This window comes from Pholcus phalangioides, unplaced genomic scaffold (genome assembly GCF_987345545.1).
Source record: "Pholcus phalangioides strain wild (caught in Gottingen) unplaced genomic scaffold, Ppha-v1.0 ptg000017l_1, whole genome shotgun sequence".
Classification (NCBI taxonomy): Eukaryota; Metazoa; Arthropoda; class Arachnida; order Araneae; family Pholcidae; genus Pholcus; species Pholcus phalangioides.
Genome location: NW_028301610.1, coordinates 37,531,529 through 37,551,073, shown reverse-complemented (window position 1 = coordinate 37,551,073; position 19,545 = coordinate 37,531,529). Strand labels below are relative to the sequence as shown.

The following is a 19,545-nucleotide window of genomic DNA, read 5'->3' as shown; positions in this document are numbered from 1 at the left end:
CAGGTCATAAAAAATCCTCATTATATAACTAAGTCTTTAGCTATCTGTTCCCCCAACCGATTTGGCAGAACTGTTAGGTTAGCAACTCAAATTATTCGAATTCCTGAAATATTTGTCATACCTGAACTTAGCTTTGGAATGAGAAAAATTAATTTTCTTTTAAATCATCAACTCAACCAAAAATTAATGATAGATTAGTTTCTCCCATTGTGTAAAAATGTAGTTAGGCCTATATAATAAAGAGAGCGAAAAGCAACTAAAAGAGTGAACTCCAGAACTTACAGGGATCAGCTCCATGAGTCTGGAACAAAGAGAGTGGCCGCCAATAGTCATAGTGCCTATGTAGCAGTGTGATTTTGTAGTGCCGCCATCTATATTTTGAATTGTCAAGTGTAAGGACTTTATAGTGGTTTCTGGGCTATATTAGGCCATGGTCTAAGACATTTTCTTCCAGACGTTTCACCCACATCTGTGTGCCGCTGATACCTATATCTGTTTAACCTCAGAAGATACCCCACCACAGATTTGGGCGAGACATTAGGAAGAAAATATCCTAGATCATGACCTAATAGCCCAGAAACTGCTTGCAAGTCATTGAATGCCGGCCGTGGAAGCCTTAGCCAATACTATGAAGTGTAATGATTGATTATCTGTACCATTGTAAAGCCTGCTGCTCTGTGGCAAGACTTTAATGGTGATTTCAACTTGTGTTCTTCCAATTAAAAAGTTTTCAACAGAGCATCAGGTTAACAGCGGCACAAATATCAATCATGTAGTAATTACTCGCTAAAATAAATATCAGTTATACTAATAGTTATTACAGTGAAAATCATGTATACTGAATGATAAGCAACTGAATGAATGCCAGAACTCTGTTGTCGGACTTATCCTGTTGCCAGGATTTCTTCCAACCCAGCAGTAAGCAATTATATAGCTAGTGAAATGTCGCTACGATACTCAGTACTTTTTCTAAGAAGTCTACAGTGAGTTGGCAGTATTGATGCGAGCATGATTGGTGCTTTGAAGCATTTCTTTGTAAGAGTATTGTGGGGATCAAGTTTATATGGGTACTTACGACAAATAATTTTGATGCACATTTTAGAAACCACGGCAAGAAAGGTTGGTGTATGCAGTCAAACCAAGGCTATAGTAGGGGGAGGGGTAAATGGGAGTCTGGTCTTCCCCCAAAATGTGAGAAAATAACAAAAAAAAGAAAAACAGGTGACCAAATCTATTGCTCGATCACTTTGGTCCCCTGAACGAAATTTCTGGATAAAGGCCTGAGTCAAACCCTGTTATGTCTCCAGATGTTGTTGCCAACCCTGCTAGTGCCAGAAATTTTAAGTGAATAAATTTTCCATTTCAAGGCATTACACATGTCAAAACATAATTCCATTTTATGCCAAACTTGATGCATTATAGCAGGTCAGTTGGCAAATTCAGAAAAAATATGGTGCAGTGAAATGTAATGAAACAAAGAAGATCAAGCTGTAGGTTTGATTGCAGAAGTATTTTCAAGTCTAACTGAAACACACCTTAAATATTAACTGAGAAAGCAATGGTGAAGTAAATTAAAAAATAATGTACCTTAACACAGGGCTTAACAAGTTCCAGGTACCCGGTTGGCATGGCAACTAGAAAATTGGTATTGGTGCGGTAAGTTGCCAAATTGGAGTAAATTTCCAAATCTGAGTCGAAGGGTGATGCAAAATTGTAAAAAGTAAAAGAAAACATTTTGAGCTGTATTTCACGTTTAGAAGCCAAATGTCATGTTTGGCTTCTAAGAAGTTGGGCTGACGTACATAAATATTTTTTTGATTTGTCAAGCCCCACCTTAAAATGAAATAACCCTACTTGTCTTAAAGTGATAGCAGTATACAATCACATCATGGAAGTGATTGAGCATTCAATTACTAATGATTCAATAGTTACTAAATTACAAAAAAGATGAAAAACATCTTTATTTTGCATTTCTTGATTGATGTTGGTATTGCCTAAAATACACTGGTGTAAGAAATTAACAGAATTTGCAGACTTGGTCGATTATCTCTAGAACTACTGTACGGATTTTAATGAAATTTGATATGTACATACATTGATACAATACAAAACAAATAACCATTTAATAATTGTAATACACACGCATGATCGTGGGTAACACTCGTTGGAGTCGGAAGATATGAAACAGCGGTTGCAGAATAAACAAAAAAAATGGGTTAATAGGGGGTATGGTCCCCTCTTACAGATATAAAGGTCTCGCAACGTGATTTCATCCTTGAAATAAGGCAGTTTATCATTTCCTGTGGCAATTGGTCCCCCTCGTTCAGCAACACGGTTTTCATTCCCTGGATGGTTCCCGAAGGGGGGTTGAGAGTTGCAATTGCCCTCCCCAGAGCGTCCCAGACATGCTCTATAAGGTTAAGGTCTGGAGATCTGGCTGGCCAATCCATCCGGCGAATATCCTCACTCTCTAGAAAATCATCGAGCAGAAGAGCTCTATGTGGCCTCGCGTTATCGTCCATTAAAATGAACTCAGGGCCAACTGCACCCCTGAAAAGACAAACATAGGGCTCCAAGACCTCATCCCTATACCTCACACCAGTCACAGTGCCTCTTTCAAAGACATGGAGAGGTGTGCGGCCATCCAACATGATGCCTGCCCAGACCATTAAACCTCCTCCGCCATAATAGCCAATTTCGTGGACATTGGACGGTAGGTAGCGGGTCCCTGGTTCTCTCCATATGAACGTACGGTGAGAATCGGTGCTTAGGCTGAACCGGGACTCAGTGAAAAGAACGGTCGCCCATTGATCCATACTCCAATCTCTATGCTCTCTGCACCATGATAAACGGATTCTCCTATCTGTAGAAGTGAGTGGAACGCAAACAGGTCTTGCAAACAACCCTGTCAATTATTTGCATATTTTTCTGATCATTCTCTATTTCACTCACCATCCCTGACTTTACAGGTCACTGGGAACTCCATGCAGGAGTACAAGTGGAAAGTGATACCATGATTACTTCAAAGAAAAATTAAATATAAATCAGCATGCTGATTACGTCTGAGATTACTAATTTGGTACTCATAAATATCTATGCAATTAAAAAATATATATAAAAGGTTTATATCCCTGTTGATGTGCAAGGCTATTAATTTTTCAATTGTATCTTAATTACTATTCATTAACATTTATTACGTAACTGTACATGCACCTCGTTAATATTCCTGTCAAATTTCTAACAAATTGGTACATGTTGGAAAGTGATGTGTATGTATACATATACAGGCGATTCCCCCTTATAACGTTAACACTTGTGTTTTCTTGCCTAGTACGACTTATTTTCATGTGATCCAAACTAATTAAAATTTTCCATTTTTACAAATTTTTTAAAAACAAACAGGATCTACTATTTGTAGCTCTAATGTACTTGTGTTGTCAGAGTTATATTTGTTTCTTGTTATACCCATGCTGTCAATCATAATTTGATTGCAACATTTCATAATTATAATAAAAATAGATATTAGAAGTAATTTAAAATTTCTTTTAGCTTTCCTAAGAAGCCAAGCATGAAATCAATTCATTCGCAAATACTTTAAACATCATATTCAGAATTTGCCTTGCTTTTCAAAGCTGTTACACTTTGTCATATATATTGTTATAAGTGAAACCAATGATTCAGTCTTATTATAAGATATAGCATAATGAAATCAGAATTTTTTTTTTCATCCTTTAGACTTCAATTCAGATATTTACTCTAATTTAGCAACCACATATCAAAAATTTTAGGTGCCAATACCTATTTGCAAGTTACCATGTGTGCATAACGGCCTGGGATTTTTCTATCCCTGCTCTACAACATTATTTCCAAGCTTGTTCGGAATTACCTATAGTCTATTTAAGTATTTCCTAAAGTGGGCAATATTGGGCCGCCCCCCCCCCCCGTGGGTGATGGAATGGTCCACATTTGTTTGAGTTGTGGGGTGGGGGCGATGAGGGAAGAAAATTCTACAGAACAGAGCGATGAAACAAAGTTTGAGGAAACTATGGCCTAATTAATGTTAAATTACTCTTAATGCAACAATATCTTTTCGTACAATAAACCTCTCCATGACAAGTTTTTTAAACAATATTTTAAACCTCTACCTCCATTTATATATCACTCAAAATGACCTTCAATATATTTTGAAGTTCATCAGTTTTTGTTCTTTGGGTGTTTAATATCAGTATTTTTTGCACTATCTACCCTTCGAAACTGTAAATGAAGTTGCCATGAAGCTACTTCCTGTGTAGTATACAAAAGTGCTGTAGTACAGTAAACCTCTTAACACAGTGTGGAGTACCTGAATTTTATCTATCAATTATAACTCAATGGTGTATTTATTTCTAATAAACGCTGATGCAAGTGATGTTCAAGAGAAAGGGAATGGAAACTGAATAAACAAAAAACAGGCCCTTGCCAGCAGGGCCGCAACTGAGGGGAAGCACCGGACTAGAGGTGGCGCAAATATTTACTTCACCCTTTTGCTTCCTCCAACATTACAAGGAGGCGCCAAAATGCACGTTCGCCCAGCTGTCGAAGCATCCAGTTACGGCCCTGCTTGCTAGAAGTGAACTGAGCAGGGAAACAATTTCGAGGTGGGCCCCTTTAGACACGGGCAGATCTAGAGCTCCCTGCTGGCCATAGGGGGAAGATACGAGGGAGTATGGAGAGGCATTGGGGGGCCCCTTCCCCCAGCGTCAAAATTGGAGCCTACTGATCTAATGTATTTATATGAAAAACAGATCTAATGTATTTATATGAAAAACAGATCTAATGTATTTATATGTTGCATTTATATGAAAAACAGTCACCCTGAATATGGTGACCATACGTCCCCGTTTTTTAGTCGAAGTCTCCTTGAATTAGCTATTTAATCAAAAACATTGATACAGGTAATTTTGAACAGATTGAATGCACTATTATCATATAGAACTTCCGAAAATTTCATGAATTTTGGCATTTCGCTTAAGGGGGTGATCCGCGCCACCCTTTACAAAAAGGGGACTTTCATAGAGGTTCACAACCAGTACCGTCTTAACGCATGGGCTCGCCCACCCAGAGGCTTTCAAAAGAGGGGCCTCAGAAAAAAGAATTTTTCGAGAATTCGCCAGGTAGGGCTCAGAAAAACCACTTTTGCCCGGGGGCCCATGCTGCTCTCAAGACGGCCCTGTTCAAATATTTTTTTCGTACCACACACTAAATTTTTTTTCTAATTTAGTTCTTGAGCATCATGATCAAGTATATTAATTTCATCTAGCACAGATACCAGGTGAATATAATCTTGGATCGCCTCCAGATCCCGAACTAAACATTTTAGCGCCACTCCCTTGCAGCATTTTCAGCCTCTTAGAATACGTAGTTTTATAGCGTGAAAAAATAACGCCAGCTCCCCCACCATCATATTATGAGGATTTATCTTGGGCAATATGATCGGGAGCGAGAAGTGGTCATTGGCCAATGCTTCCACGATTTCCATTCTAGCAAGATCAATAGAAAGAGACTTCAATAGCGCAAAATATAGACTAATTTAGCATCTTCAAAGCCGAATCCAAAACATGCGATGCACAACTCCGAAATATTCAACGGGAAAAGCTTCCACCTTGGCGATTTTTTTTCGGTGCCAAGCATGTCCGACGAAAAGTAGCGAAGGCGGGCGTCCGACACTACGGGGCACCGGAAAAAAAAAATCGCCAGCATAAAAAAACAACGCAAACCAACAAGCACATAATTATCACTAAATATAATAATCAAAGCAACATAAGGCATCCAGACGCTTTTAAAAACAGCCCTTCCTGTTGCTTAAAAAATAAAACTGGATAAAAATAAACCGATCAGAGCTATAAATAAAACCCGGACTCTAGTTTAAAGGTACAACCCGATAATATTAAAAGGTACAACCCGATAATATTAAAAGGTACAACAAGAGACGATAGAAAAACCCGATGATATCCAATAATTAATCCGATCGACGCACTACATCGTGAAGATAAAGCTGTATATAGGGAAGGAAGAGGGATAAAGATCTCATCTCCCACGGTATTCTAAATCATTCAAAGCGCCGCTGCTATGGGGTATGAATTGACATCATGACCCCTCCCCCAGACTTTCAAGTCTATGTCCGCCTATGGTGAAAGTGCCACTGAACTGCAGCAAAATTCGACTGTGAATGTATATCACAATAGGGTGACCATACGTCCCGTATTTCCCGGGACAGTCCCGGTATTTTCTGTTTTTTTTGGCCGTCCCGACTTTATGGCAAAAGTGTCCCGGTTATTCCCGTATTTTACAGGAAGCCTACTTAAATTTTTATTCTTTATTGAAGTCAAAGATTGACATTATATTATGATAATTACAACTATATATATGAGAATATTAATCTCCCACATTTGTCTTGAACGTTTGTTTTTCGTGGAATACATTTTAATCCACTGCAATTTGCAGCGATGCAACATTTCCCGCCATTGTGATTTTTCCGTAATTTCAATAATATTTGGCAACTTTGTTTGGCGTTGTCCCGTATTTGAAATCTCAATGTCCCGTATTTCTCTTGAGAAAATATGGTCAGCCTAATCATATGAATTGACATCACACAATCATGGCCCTTTCAAGTAGTACATCTCCACCTATATATGTCCCCCACCTAAAACCAGGACCGCAACTATAGATGCTTGGTCACCCGGGGCAAGAGCGCATTTTGACGCCCCTTGTAATGTTGAAGCAGAGGAAAACTAGAAGTTTTTGTTTCTCCCCCGCACGCTTTACATAATGTCTCGGCCAGGCATTGGACTGCGTTGGATGTGCATAGCTGACTGATGGCTGTTCCAAGAGGTCATGAATTGACGTCATGGCTCACACAAGGAGGAGTAGGAGCAGACAGGGCAACATGATGTTTTGATTTTATATTTTTTGTACCATAAATCATAAATGCACTGCAAACAACCATGGCTATTTATTAAACATACATACAGCATTTAATATTCGATTAAATTGACCAGAGTGGCCCTCAGGGGCGTTTGGCAGATACGACCACACAGGGCCCCACGCTTGAAGGGGCCCTGTATTCATTGACGTACGCAAAGGAGGGTTTTGGAGTTCTCATCCCCTCCCCCGAGCCAAGATTAGTTTTATTTTGCAGGAAAAACTAAATCCCCCCCCCAAAAGGATAAAAAATCCGACACCCCCCCCCCCAGAAAATACTGCGTACGCCTATGCCTGTATTTACTCTCATATGTGGTGGTAATATTTAAAAAAGTTCCATACAGTTAATGAGAGAGATCAGCTTTACAAAATGTCTAGTCTTGTAAACGCTAAAATTATAGGCGAGAGATTTAAGCAGAATTAACAAAATATCTCGTCAAGGGTTGAATATACGGCGTGTATTTCATTTTAATAATTTATCTATTAATACTATTAATTGTATTCAAAATTTATTGATTAGTCAGACGTATGCAGAATTTTCGCGAGGGGGGGGGGAAGGGGTTCAGATTTTTTCCTTCTGAGGGGGGTTTACTTTTTTCCCTGAAAAATAACACTACAATCTTGGCTCAAGGGGGGGGGGGGGCTTAGAACCCCAAACCACCCCCTCCCTTTGCATACGCGAATGGTTACAGTTTATAAAATGCATGCTTCTATAGTGATAAAAATTTCTTGAGACATGTCAAATTCAGTACAGAAATGTGATGTCTTTCAACCTTATTCTACTTCCGAGAAATGAGTTCAGATTCCAGGGAAATTCCCGGTTGAATTCTAGGTGCGGGATCGCGGAAAAAATGGATCTCCGGAGAGAAAACCTAGTGGGGACTTGGGATCTACCTTTCCCCGCAATATAAGAAAATGACTGATATGTACGGGATGACAGTTAATTCTATTCTGTCGCTATGGTCGTCCCCTCACGAAAGGAATTTCTGGCTACGGCACCTGATATGTGGCATAAGAGTGATTTTTTTTCTTGTCAGTTTCTAAATCCTTAATTTTAGGTTATTTTTTTCCTTTATTTATAAATGATTTCTTCTTGATGCCTATTTTAAAATTTTTGCTTGCCTATTTTACTTTAATCATAAAATTTTATATGTTTAAAAAATTACTATCCTGTGTGAAGCCTTACATTTTAATTTCTTTAACAAGTGAACAAATTTTCTGAACAAATGTATTCAATTGGAAGGAGCTTATCAGAGCCATTGCCAGAAATTCTTTTGGAGGAGGTTTGAAGTGTTAATAAATTTTTCTTTGCCTTTTTCTAATATGTTGGGGGCGAAACCTTACCTCCCAGTTCCCCCCTCGCCACGGCCTTGCAGCTGCTGTCCGTGATCGTCTTTTGCGGACGGCTATCCATGCACACAAAAGCATGCACCCAAACCCCAATTGGTGACAAGTGTCTTTCTTGCACAGCAGGTGACACATTCGCCCCTAGGTCGGCGTCATGGAATATTTGAACTCAGTAATTGTATTGCAATGCCACAAAGTAAAAAGAGTGCCGCTGATCAGTATGGGATTGGTGACTGTTGCTCATACATCCTGCCTATTTTCTTGGAAATATTTGGTGACTGTATAGCAAAAAAACCGGCATTGCTGCTGCTGTTGAAAACATGTTCCTTTATTTTGTTTGGATTTTCCCTGCCCAGTACCGTGCATCATTTGTAAAATGAAACGCTCTCGCGCCGAGCTGAAAGAAAAATTTAAAATTTTTTTCCTCAATGAAATTTCATATCGGCATTTATCAAGAAACGGGTCGTACCTCATGTAAGTTCACTTTTATATAAACAAGTTATCAGAACTTTCCTTTTTTTTTTATGGCTAACTTCGTGTTAGCGATCGTCTGCAGGCTGCCATTTTTTTTTAAACTATGTATAATCAAATTTGCCGAATGTGCAATACCAGTGGTACCCAGATTGCACGTCACATTGCCCCCGGGCAGATGCATACGAAGGAACTGGGTGGGTGAATGGGCCTCCGCCCTAAGCTGACAAAATAATTTGGAAAAATTGAAAATATTATCGTAATTAAAATATCGAAAGAAATACTTTTTATATGCTATTTGACAGAGTTCATATTTCTTTTTTTAGAGGGTCTTTCGCCGTAATCCTCCACGCTGACCAGATATTCAAATATGCTATTTAAACCAATTTAAGTTAATTTGAATGTTTTTTGAGGGTTGGTAAAATCAAAATTTTTCTGAAAAAAATTCCTTATGCCTCCTTTGAAAGTCGGTCCTGCGCAGGGCCGCAACTAGATGTTTGGTCACCCGGGGCAAGTGCGCGCCCTTGTAATGTTAAAGGAGAGGTTTGAGAATGAAATTTGCGCCTCCTCTGGTTCAGCGCCCGGGGCACGAGACCCGCCTGCTCCCCCAGTTGCGGCCCTGCTCCTGCGTACGCCTCTGCCTTGGGGAGCTATGACGTCTGTCTATTTAGTTGATTCGCTATCACAACAGCACTGTAATAGCTAAGACAATCTTTTTTTTTTAATTGAAACAGTTCTTACGATGTACTGTATATGTATCGTTTGTGGCAAAATTTAATCAAAATTCAATAGAACCTCAATTATCCGGGGGTGGATTATAACGGGAGATGGATTTACCGGAATACGAAAATTTCTAAACTTCTCACGAGAGGTAAAAGAGTGCCAAAAAAATAATTGTTCCTTAGAATAACGTAAGGTGTAGGGTAACAATCGAGGAGGGAGAAATTTCGTGATTAGAAGAAGGTATTATATTCATAGCCAGAAATTTATTTTTGGGGGGGGGGGGGGTGGTAGAATAATAGACAAGCATGTTATTTCCCATATATCAGCGAGAGGCGTCGACATGAAGAAAACATTGGGGGTGCTGAAAGTCGCTGATTGTCCCGTATATACATTGGCGTACGCAAAGGGAGGGGGTTTTGGGTTCTAACCCCCCCCCTCTCAAGCCGAGATTATAGTGTTATTTTGCAGAAGAAAACGTAACCCCCCCCCCCGAGAAGAAAAAAATTGAACACCCACCCCCCCCCCCCCCCCCGGGAAAATTCTGCGTACGCCTATGCGTATATACGAGACTCAAGCGCGTACGGAGGAGAGAGAAGGTGCAGCAATGCATTGTTCTTTCAGAAATTATTGCGAGAACTCAGCCCCTTTACAAAATTTACTGGGGGGGGGGGGCTCAAATGGCCTCAGCCCCAATGTTCCGGTGGATGACATCAGTCATATTCCGACATGTTTTATCTCTCTTCCAGCTGCTTTGTCCGAAATTGACAAAAAAGACCTCAGTGCAAACCAAAAGCACTTAAGAACTCGGGTTCTCGAGTTTATTGAGCTTCACTACACTCCCCTGTTGTTGGTGTCCTCTAATTGTCCTGGTTCTATTCTTCAATTTTTCAGGCACGATGGATCAATTTAAACTTCCCATGAAGCCCACGGACCACCAAATCTTGTGATTTAGTGACATCTTAATAGAAGTGGCCAGTAGGCCCCATGTTGAACCCGGAGAAAAATATTTGAAAACCTTCATTTGTTCTGAAATTGTTTTATTGATTATCAATTTTGATTAATTCTCAAATTATTTTTTCACTTATTATAAAAAAAAGTTTGATTAATTGCTGATTAAAACTATTCTCGTAATTAATTTAATCTGAAAATACTTTAAATTATTCTTTAATTATTTATTGTGGTAATTTTGAAATTATTTTCCTTCTCAAAATATCTTGAAATTATTTCTCTTTCAATAAGCCTGGGGTCTTCAACGCATGGCCAGATTTGGTTCTCGAAGCTTTTCGTCGTGGCCCGCCGATGTTTCCTCATGTTATTTCTCAAAATGTTATCAATTCAGTTATTTATTATTATTATCCATTACTTTAATTATTTCTTATTTTATTATCATGCATTTTTGTATCCTTTTATCAGTACTAAATTCAGTCAACTTAAATTTTATTTCTAAGCGACGGAAAAGACGTCGTTAAGTTTTTTGGAGAAAAAAAAAACGTTTTTTTTTTTTCATTTCAGAGTGTCTTCTTACATAATAGTAATTTATAAAATTATGTTCAAAAAATTCCAAAATCCTTTGTCAAAAAATTTCTGTTCAAAATAATCTGATGGAAAAATGCAGGGCTTGACAAATCCCAGGCACTAGGTCTTCATGGCGACTAAGAAATTGTCTTTGACGCCTAATATTTTTTATGTATGATAACTGATAATTTATTGAAGTCTGAGGACAGTACAGATTTATCGGAAATTACGTCGACTTGTCTGCCAGCATGAAAGGGGTCCTGAACAAGTCAGAATACACATTTTTGGAGGATTTTGTAGGGGGAAAAAAATCTTGGCGCCTATAATATTTTGTTGGCACGTAAATTTTTTTTTGGATTTGTCAAGCCCTGCTCATGTAGGCTATATGTATACACTCATGTATTTGAGCGTATGTGTAACATTAATAGGTCTACATATACTGTGCGCAGGCTCAGGGACGTGCGCAGAACCAAATTTTGGGGGAGAGACCGGGGTATCTCTCCCAAAAAAAATTTGAATCGCTAAACTTTAAGAAGAATTTAAAACAAACCGAAATAGAAAGAAAATGCATATAAATGCTATATGCAACTTCTGTCGATATTTTAATTTATTAAAAAAAATACTCTAAATTTTTGATCATCTTGACGCAAACATTCATAGATTTACCATATTTCACTGAGGCGAAAATCTTTTTCCACAAAAGTAGGTTAAATTACCCGTTCCGGCTGAAATCAAACAGATTGAGGAAAAAAACGGGACACTAGTTCAAAAAAGGACGTATGGTGAATAGGAAATATATGTTATGACCCTCCGTACTGAGTAATGGCCCATAAACTTTGAGCAACACCAATCATTTTTGACTTCCGGCGTCCTTGTACAGAGGGCAGTGCCCCCGCCAGTGTAATGCCGCAGTCAACCGATAACATTTACATATGAATTGACGTCATCGTGGCTCGCGCCTATCTCCGCCTGTGTCATTGTAGAAAAACAAATTCGTCCCTATTCACAATCGCGGCTCTGTTGCGTAACACGGCATCATAATTTAAAATGTCTCATTTCTGATCAGAGAAGTTATTTATGCACAGAAGTGTTCTTGAATAATCAATACAGATTCGCCCGGATCCACTGGCCACATTAAAGACTCGTATCAAAATCAAGATAGGCAAAGCGATCCGAAATTTCCGTCATACCGAATAATATAAACGGAAAAGCGCGCAAATACAATCCCACCGATACAGAAAAATCCATGATAACCGCGAATTAAGCATGTTCATCAGGCTGAGACGAGAATACTCTTGTTTAGGATAGAAAAACCATGCATTTTTTTTTTAAATTTTAAATATATTTTTTTGTTCAAAACAAAAATGTTCAAATTAATCAGAATTCTAGTGAATAAATCTTATTTTTAAGTGATGAAAAAAATGTTCAGAACGAGCCCAATATTGATGAAATTGGTGAACGATATAAAATATATATAACTAAATATACTGAATTGATCTCCAAATATTTTTCCAAACGCGAGAAATTAATTTTTCAGAAGTACCTGGAAAAACCTAGATATAACTTTTTACGGATCCGCGAACAAATTCTCGAAATTCAACAACAATGACATTAACTTGCGATCAAATCATTTTTTTAGAATATACTGTATTTTCTTACCTTGAACATATTTGAAGTCTCGACGCCGATGCTCATTTTTGCTGCCATAATTTGGAATCCGTGCATTTCTAATAACAATTGGTCCTTCACCTCACAGTAGAAAACTACACCGATGTTCTTCATTGAGATAGATTTTTTTTATATTTTCACCTAATTGAGAATTAAAACTTCTGTATATCACCAAGACATGAAATCTTCACGCACACACACATGGTGGACAGAGAGAACTTCGCTGTCCCATCACATAATAAAAAGTACTACACAAAATAAGTTGTCCAACCAGCTTTGACGTGGTACCTACCAGTACCCGCCCTTTGTGAAACAACGTCCAATTAGAAAGAAGCATTCTTCACAAAGAGAATTCTGGGAAGATTGTACTGTGTGTGCGCGCGCTGGTGGAGAGAAAAATCCACACGGGTAATTAAGGCTTATATCCCGGGAGGGACAGAGCCTGGGGCGTGTCTGGTCTGTTGGTGGAGAAAAGAAAAAATCTTATACTGATTAAACTTAATACAAAAAAAAAAAATGACAGTGGAACTCTCTTGGTTAATCCCAAGTCACTCGAAAAAATTCTAGTTATGTAATTAATCTATCCTGTATCTGTAAATGACTACAAATTGCAAGCTAATCGATATAAGATAATAATTGGCAATTATTAAAATTTTACCACCAGTTAAGAAACTTTCCCAAATAGAAATTAGAATAATTTCGAATATTTAAATATATATAATATTTAAATTAAATATATATAATATTTAAATTTAGAATAATTATATATAATTGACCTTAGCTGCTACATTATTCCACTATTCTGGAATCGGCACCACTGCAGAATTCGTTGATCATGTTCAATGCCTGATTTAGGGTGGTATTCACCGACATGGTTTAAACTATAGTCACAATTTTTTGATAAGAGATCGACACGGATTGGTTAAATTCAGGTTTTTAACTCATCTATGTTAATCTGTTATCCAAAAATTGTGACCACAGTTAAAACCATGTCGGTGAATACGGCCCTTACGGAAACAGTCCATGATCGTCCGTTACGAAACCGTTTCCCAAATTTTGCTCATCATTCTTAAGCTGTCCAGGAAATACGCTTTCATTAACGTATACTGAACTCTCACTCCCTTAATAACAATAAAAAATATTAAGATGTTCAATGGTAGGCTACTCATTGATATGCATCGGTTGAACAACATATACCACACCACTCGACACCGATTACGGTCTCGATGCCCTCCAGCTGAACAATGTGGAAATGGGCATTAAGTCAAAAAAAAGACAATTTTCAAACTTTTAGTAGTCTTAAATAACAAATTTTTAAACAATTTGATCAAGAAAAGCAAAGTCGGGAGGGGGGGGTCTTGTAGGAATTTTTTCAAACTAAATTTGTTTATACAAACATGATTTTTTCCCCAACTTCGAATTATCCGAAAAGTTCGAATTAAACAAGAAATTTTAACATTAAATTAGAAAACTTTCAAGGGTAGTTCGTGAAAATTCGAATTAACCTAGTTCTACTGTATATAATCTTCCAAACAAGAGATAAAGAGTAATTATCATCAAGATAATGAAGTGCAATTTTGATGAGTTCGGAGGGGGCAACTTACATTTGAAAAATCTCGTGCACTTCGTATTAATAAGTTTCTAATTAATTTGGGGGGGGGGGGGGAGTCAGGTAATGCACCTGTTAAAACACCACTGCTCCAATTTTCGATGGTTGATGGGAAAAATCAATTACAAAGAAGGTACTAATAGTGCGCAAAAAATGAAAATTTACTTTTGTCAGAAAATGGCAGGATTTCGTGTACCAACTACTGTAGTCAGAGCCGGACTTGATCTAGTGAGAAGAGTGCAGGCCGCATTGGCGTACGCAAGGGGGGGGGGTGTTTCGGGGTTCGAACACCCCCCCCCCCTCCCCCAGCTGAGATTAGTGCTAAAATTCTTTGAGGGGATCATAAAGCGAAATTATAATACTGTACATTGATTACGTAATTATTTGATGAAAATCCTACTTTGATAATCAATTCACGAGATATCGTAATACTACGAGGCATACTCATAACATTAATGTCTTTCGGAACGTTAATCTTATAGTAAATGTATACAGTAACGATTCATGCTTAGTGGACCCCTTGGGGATTCTTAGAAAATGATCTTGAATCAAAGAACGAATAACTCATTTCTGAATCACATACTGAATATTTTTCAGAAAAGAGTGGTCCATGTGGAACACAAAAAGTTTGAGAACATGTGGTATGGAGAGTTTTATATAATAAACATACCTGTGTAAGTATGTATAACAAATATACCTTAAAAACAAGCTAGAGCCCTGTCAGCCTATACCTTGTGGGAGCCATGGGCAGGGCCCTCACATCCTGAAGCTGACTTTCCCGTACAGAATTTTTCACGCCCTCATTGTAAATTTCTAGTGTCATTCTCTCGAAGTAGGCGATATTACCTGCCTGGGGAGGGGGCGGTAACAGCTACAAATTTTACGTGGGGATCGAACGAGGGCCAGTTGCACTGCTCGTAAAAGCAGAAGGGGGCGATGCAACAAAAAGTTTGGGAAACTATGATATATATATATATTTAGAAAAAACACATTTATATGCAGAGGCGGATTGGGGGCGGTTGAAATTCCGGGCGCAGAAAAAATACTATATTGGACTCCTTAAATTAGAGAAACTATAAAGTTTAGGTTTTGCGGGGCCCTTCAGAAGTCGAGGTTCAGTGCGCACTCTTTTCGCCCGCCATTAAATACGCCTCTGAAAAAGCATGTGAAAACTGCCTGTAAACAAAGTTTTTTTCTGTTAGCGAATTCAGATAAAATTTTTAAGCTTATAGTAAATGATAATTTAATAAAAAATAATTTTATTGAAGTGTGAGCCAGCACAGGTATATATATTTATATATTTAAATGGAATTTCAAAACTCTTATTTAAAACTATTTCCGTGTGCTCAATTGGAAACTTTTCTTACAAATCTAGGGAAGACAGATTTGAAAACACTTCTACTAGTCGCTACTCATTAGCAAAATGGGGTTCGATCACTTGTGAAAACAGTAACCACAAATCACTTGAATGTAGATGATATGCAGGTAGCCTTTTCAAAGAAAGAATCTCAATTTCAAAATGACATTTATTATGAATAAGAAACAAGAATTAATCACTAAAAGTCAACATGTACAGTAATTTTAATTTTATTCATTATTCATTATTTATATATATTTGTATTTTATGTATTAAATGTGTTTGTGTAATCACATTTCCCCCAACCCCCCCCCCTCCTATTTTGATGTTTTTTTCATGATTTTTTGTTTTCAATCTCAAAAAATCAGTACATAGTGACTATTTTACACTGTATGATAATTGAAATGTTATTGAATTAACTTCATTGTAACAACCAGTATGAGACCTTGGTGTCTCCTTGGTGGTTTTCACTAATCTAATGTATTGTTATCATTCATCTAACATATTAATAAAAATTGAAATAAATTGAAAAATTAAATTGATACCCATGTGCATTTTTTTTCAATAAATTAATCATGCAATTTAGAGGGTAAATATTTCACGTTTGAAATTTTCATAGCAATCAATTACTGGATAATTAATTTATTTAATTACAAAAATCTAAATTTTCACGCCAGTTAATATTATCCTGTGACTATACACTGCCTGTCCTAAGCAGAGATGAAGTGTGAAAGAAAAAATAATGCGGAGAGAGGGGGGAAAGTTCTCTATCACACAACAATCGGTATCAGCAGGAAAGTGGGGAGGGGTCGTCCAGTGTAATTTGGACAGATAACAAGAGTAAGCAATTCGGTAGACACGCCTACGTTACACTACAATTCAACTGCCCATCTCCATCCGATTATATGGATTGGCTCGGGGGGGGGGGTGAAAAGAAATTTGCGGACTAGGCTGGGGCAACACCAGAAAGCCTCCGTGCTAAGTTCGCGACGTCGTCACTGAATGCGGTCATCTCACCTATAACCATTGGATGTACGTCGGCCTGCTATATCCAATAGCTATAGGTGAAATCATTGCCCCCCACAAGGGGTGGGCTGACAAGGCTCCAGGGTGGCCCGGGACAATTCTCGCAATTTGTTTGCATTTTCACGCTATATAAATTCATCATAAAGGGTAAAGCCCGTGAAAGTCTGGTCGGGGGTCCGCAAAAGATCCCAGCCTAGGGGGCCCTGCTCCAGGATGTGGGAGGCCATGGATGAAATGACCTCCTTCAGTGACGCTTCGCGCGGAGGCCTTCTGCTATAGATGGTGTTGGCTGGGGCCCTTTTAGACCATCCTGTGGGTGACCATGGAAATGCATACCGGTATGGTTGAAATATACGAAAAAATACGTACCTCGGACCTGAAAGTAGGAAGACTAACACTTTATTTGGCCGTGTTGCTCTTAAAAGCAACATGGCCAAAAAACAGTGGCAAAAGCTTTAAATTTTTCAAATGAAGGCATCGTATATTTAGAGCTCGTTTTGACATTGATGCTCTTCTAAAGCCACTCCTGAACATTTAATTTTTACTTGTGGGCTCTGTGTATGAAGCTCCTTTAACAATCATCAGAATGACTGGCTCAAAGGTACACCTCTCCTATTTCTTGACATGCCAAGCAAAAATGATTTTTAAATAATATGAGTGGAGGAAATGGCCCCCCCCCACAAGGGTGGGGCTGACAGTACTTCAGCCTTTTGGCCCGGGACGATCATTTTTTGCTTTTTCCAGGCTATAAATTCAACTATAAAGGGGCCCGCACAAGATCCGAACCTAGGGGCTTTGCTCAAGGGTGTGGGGGCCATCGTGGAGGAAAAACATTATACTGTGTATTCTTCAGCAATGATAGAAAAAGTAGGCAAACAATAAATGCCACTTTTATGCCATTCAAATCTTTGTAAATTATGCAAATGTAAATACGGTGTGTTCCCCATTTAAATATTGATTTTTTTTTTTTGTCATGGTAAAACAGTATTCAGCACATGTAAATGGGGCTTCTTTACTTAACCCCTCAAAAAATTTATTTTCTGGGTATTTCAATGCTCGCAAATCAAAGGGGCAAAATATTATATAGTCACCTCCAATAGTAACAATATGTCTCGAAGGTGAACGCGAAAATAAAAAAAATTGGGTTTATGTGGGAAATTTAAACTTTATTACTGCATTCTAAACTTCAACTGAAAATTGTATAAATACAAAATTTCTCAATCAGGTTCTGTGGAAGCTACAATGTGTGATGCGTCCAAAATGTTTAGAGCAGAGGTGTTCAACCTTTTCAAGAGCGTAGGTCACTCAAATGATTTTATAACAGTTTGCGGGCCACAATAACGAAACGAAAAAGTTCGTAATTTGAAAAGTTTTTCACTTTTTAATAGCAGTTACGTTTTTTAGAACAAAAACCATAATATTCACCATCACTTTCCGCTGATTTTATCTCCGTTGATTAGGGCTCTGGTACCCTGGGCGGACGGGAGTTCTTGATTCATCATTAATCCATTCAAAAATACAGTCGACGCTCGTTATAATGACTCCCTTCGTTCCACGGAAAACGGACATTATATTGGGAGGTCGTGATATCGAACGTTTAAAAAATCAAAGTTTAGCTTATCCGGAAAATTGTATATTGTATTCAAGAAATAAAAAAAATTCTTTCAATAGTAGACGGAATCAGTGGCGTATTTACATACCTGGGCTATGGCCTACGGCGACAAGTTCAGAGGTGTGGTAAATTTGAGGAATGAGTGGCCATGGAAGTTAGAATGGGAAAAGGGCGGCGAAACTTGCATGTAACCCGCAATATAAATCCGCGCCTCTGTCCAGACAGCAAAGTCTAGGTTAGGGAGTGACCCAAAAAAGTGACGAACTTTGCAAGCACGTTGAATGAGCAAAAGTGATAGAGCGTGAGCGAGCGTTTGAATGACCAAACGAGTGACGTACAGAGCGAGGGACCAAGTCAGTGAGTTACCTAGAGCGTATGCAACCATGTGTGAACAAAGCAGTGCGCAAACAGGTGAGTGAGTAAAAGAGTTTAGAGACAATGCTTGCAGCACTGGGAGGCCAAGTTTGATATAGCAAAGGGTGGCGAATTCGAGGAAATAGTCAAGAAAATTAGACTAGAATGGGAGAAGGGCGACAAAACCAGAAATGCGCCTCTGGAGAGAACATTGTTTGTATAGTCATCATTATCACCTTAACAGAGGGTATCTAATGATTATTCCAAAATCAGATTTCATGTGCGGTAGATATCGATTTAAAAAGTCATTTAGATACAATGAAGGAGCAAAATTGTCTTTTGAAATACAACCACAGAGTATTTTAAAGATGTTTTTACTACGACGTGGGGGGGGGGGAAGCGTTATAGAAATAATATCTAGATTTAATTTTTCATAATCAACGTGACTTTTACTCATGGTTGTAATTAGATACAGTCGATCCCGCTTATAATGCTCCAACTTATGCGGTTTTTCCGCTTATTACGTCTTATTTTCGTGGTCCCAACTCTAATTCTCATTAATAAGGCTTCCCGTTTAAAGCGTTTTCCAGCTTACGTTTTTTCATGGCGGTATTTTGAAAAGTGTTGTAAGCAGAATACACTGTATAAGATCTTATTTATAGGGATCCAAGGAGGTTGTAATCCCCAATTGTCATTCATTACTCCATAATAGGGATCAGTTTAGAGAAAAAGGAGAGTTGTTCCATACATAAACCACCCCTTTTCCCAGAAGTTTTTTTCAATTGCTCTTCCCATAGAGATATCCCCTGTAGGTTCTACTTTCTATCTACCCCCTCCAAGACACCCACTTGAAGGGCCCTACTGAGGAACACCCATCAACAGGAGAAAAAAAAAACCAATCGA

General features: G+C 38.3%; 1 protein-coding gene across 2 annotated transcripts in view; it reads right to left on the bottom strand.

Annotated features, from left to right (window-relative positions):
• The window catches only part of LOC149072996 (uncharacterized), a 174,888-nt gene extending 161,923 nt beyond the window's left edge, over window positions 1–12,965 (bottom strand). For both annotated transcript variants that reach the window (XM_089246890.1, XM_089246889.1), the window contains exon 1: window positions 12,676–12,965. The gene's annotated coding sequence lies outside the window, so the exon portion shown is untranslated. The remainder of the gene's footprint in view (window positions 1–12,675) is intronic.
• Window positions 12,966–19,545: the final 6,580 nt, after the last annotated feature.